The 2,767-nt window shown below is 54.2% G+C and overlaps 1 protein-coding gene across 4 annotated transcripts in view; it reads right to left on the bottom strand.

The window, feature by feature from the left end:
* The window catches only part of LOC113214181 (uncharacterized), a 48,569-nt gene that overhangs the window by 45,098 nt on the left and 704 nt on the right, over positions 1-2,767 (bottom strand). The window lies entirely within an intron of this gene.

Genomic DNA, 2,767 nt, shown 5'->3' with positions numbered 1-2,767 from the left:
TTGTTGCATGCTCTTTGACGTATCGCTTCTCCTCCGCGCACAGCAAGGTGGATGGGCAGGACAAGCTGGCGGAGGAGGAAGGGGTGGGGGGTAAAGAAGGGCGGCGTGTGGCCGGGCCCCCGGCCGGGATGAAAAGCCAGAGTAACGTTCGTAATTAAATTTCGATTAAGGAGGGAAAAGTAATTTGTCATAGATAATTATACGGGGGCGCCGAGTGGGTTTGCGAGGGCGGCGGGCGGCGGCGGCGCGGAATACAGGAGCACAGCGAGAGCACTTTATCTGATGTAGGGTCAGTGAGGGTTAAGGGAAATTACAGGGCTATGAAAAATGCAGCGGCCCTTCGGCTCGCCTGATGGCTGCCCCGCCCCGCCCCGCCCCGCCCCAGGCCCTCGCCCAGGCAGCTAGATCACGCAATTTCTCCTCTTCTTCATTACGCTCGAAGACAAGGAGGGCGCTATGATAGTGGATTTTAATTTTCCGGTAAAGTACTTGTTAAGAAATTTTCCAAGAATGTTAAAAACAAAAAGTGGGTTCTTCCTGAACTTTGTACCTTTCTGAACTTGTTTTTCCTGGTAATGTTTCGAGTTTTCCAGAAAATATTCCTGATTTTTAGAACCCTAGCTATGAGCGAGCAACCGCTTCCGGTACCATGATGAAAGAAGTGCAGATACGCCGTTACGCTTTGCTAAGAACTATTATTTTCATTTTTCGAGAGAGTATGTACCGAGTAGGTTTGCAGGTCGGTAGCAGTGGAAAGGCGTCGAGAGAGGCAATCAAGAATGTCGAGACTCGAGACCCCCGCCGCCACCGCCGGCCCGGAGCTGCTGGGGAGCCGGGCCCCGGCGCGGCCCTCTAGTCTGTCGTCCAACACACACTGGATTTATGACGGAAACAAATCTCGCAAAACGTGCGCAATTTCTCCTCCTGCTGTTGCTCCACCGTGCCCCACCACGGCGCTCCTCCGGTGGGGAGGATGGGGGGGGGGGGGACTGAAAGAGGCTTGTGTCTGAGTTGGGGTCAACTCGTCCCGGCTGCGTCGGAACGCTGGCAGGGCCCCCGGACGTGGCCCGTCAGGCAGTGTCGCCAACACGGCGAACGGAAAGACGCGAGAATTCGGACAGAAGAAATAAGGAACACACCAATACTGTAAACTGCACGAAGAGCTTTCTCGGCAGAGCGCAGTGTACTCACACCATGGCATCTATTACTATAATGGGTACGATTTTCCAGCATGTTCAAAATGTTTCGTTTTTTCTTAAAGTAAAGAAGAGACAATTTTTGGTACGCGGTTAAACGTATTTTGAACCGTCTACAAACCCAAAAGAAAATGTGTGAAAATTGTGGAAAACTGAACGGAACACACAACATGCGGCTCACGCCTTCAGGGGCGCCGCCGCGTCGCTTTTTAAGTCAAGTCACTTGGCAACACCACACGTCGACGACAGTCTGTCGGACGGACGGGCAGACACGGTCGTGCAGACGGTAGACGGTCGGACAGAAACACGCAGCACGCGGCCTCCCCCAACAGACAGCCGGACGACGACAGACCGCACAAGGAAAGGGTTTGCCTGCATAACGACTGGCAGCACAGTGCCCAGCCCTCATTCACGGTCCGACGGAGAGGGGGGAGGAAGGGGAGAGAAATTCGTAAAGGGGGAGCGGGGAGGATGAGACAAGACCAGAATCCGCAGCCTGTCGTGTAGGCAACGCCCACACACCGGTGCAGGATAGGTTGCCTACCTCCCCTGCCACTAGGGTGCATGCTGGCATGTTGGCTGACTACGGGCAGGCGACAGCTTGACGCTTGACGCCAATCACCACTTTAGCTCAGTTCAAAAACCACGGCTTTGCGGGGGTTTTGTTTTCCGAAAAAAATGAGTGGTCTGATCGGGTATACTTTTGTGAAAGGTATACATTAGGTATACTTTAAATATAGCAGATTGGAACCGCAACACTTTGGTGGCACTTAAGGCAAACTTGTTTCATACTTTTTGTATACTTTTTTTACACTTTTAAGACACTTTGGCGTGTCACTTTTTCAGCTCTTTTTTCCCGTGCGGGGCGCGTCTCCGATGGTCCATTTCCATGCGCCGCAAATCGGATTTCGACTATAGTCCGAACTGTATCGGTACCTCGCAAAGGGGGAGGGCGGGCGGTTCGGCGAGAGGGAAGGCCCCACAAGAAGAGAAGGGAAACCCCGTCGCAAAAGCCAGATGAAGGGGGAAAACCCTGAAGGGACGGAAGGAGCGGGCCGGCGCCGCGCTCGCATTCTCATAGAGGCTGTTGCTTCCATCCCGCCGACACGAATTTACATTCTAGAGTAGAACGCTTCCACTGCATGCAAAGAGGAGGGCCGGGCCGTCACCGCTGCGCCCGGCAGGCAGGCCCGGCTGCGGCGCTTCCCACACACACACTACACTCTGCGAAAAAAAAGGTGGGGGGGGGAGGGGAAAAATTGAAAGAGAGAGAAAACGCGACCGTTTTCATGCCCTGCTACGCAATGCTGCTTCGCCTCTGCCATGCAAATACGCATCCAAAGGTAAAAAGAAGAAAAGAAAAAGTTGGGGGCGGAGCCGCGCGCGCAGAGGCACAGGGCACAATTTGATCTTCCGCGGCTGCGAGACCGCCCCACCTCCCCACCTCACCCGCCCCAGGCGCCGATCTAGGCCGGTCCTTTGGGAGGCAAACTGTGTAAATGTATCGGCCGGACCATACCTTTTGTCAAACGATTTGTGTTCGCTGGACCGAAAACATATCAGGCCGGCGA

This window comes from Frankliniella occidentalis, unplaced genomic scaffold, assembly GCF_000697945.3.
Source record: "Frankliniella occidentalis isolate FOCC.00 unplaced genomic scaffold, Focc_3.1 Scaffold335, whole genome shotgun sequence".
NCBI lineage: Eukaryota > Metazoa > Arthropoda > Insecta > Thysanoptera > Thripidae > Frankliniella > Frankliniella occidentalis.
The sequence above is the reverse complement of the archived record's forward strand: the minus strand, read 5'-3'. Positions and strand labels throughout refer to the sequence as shown.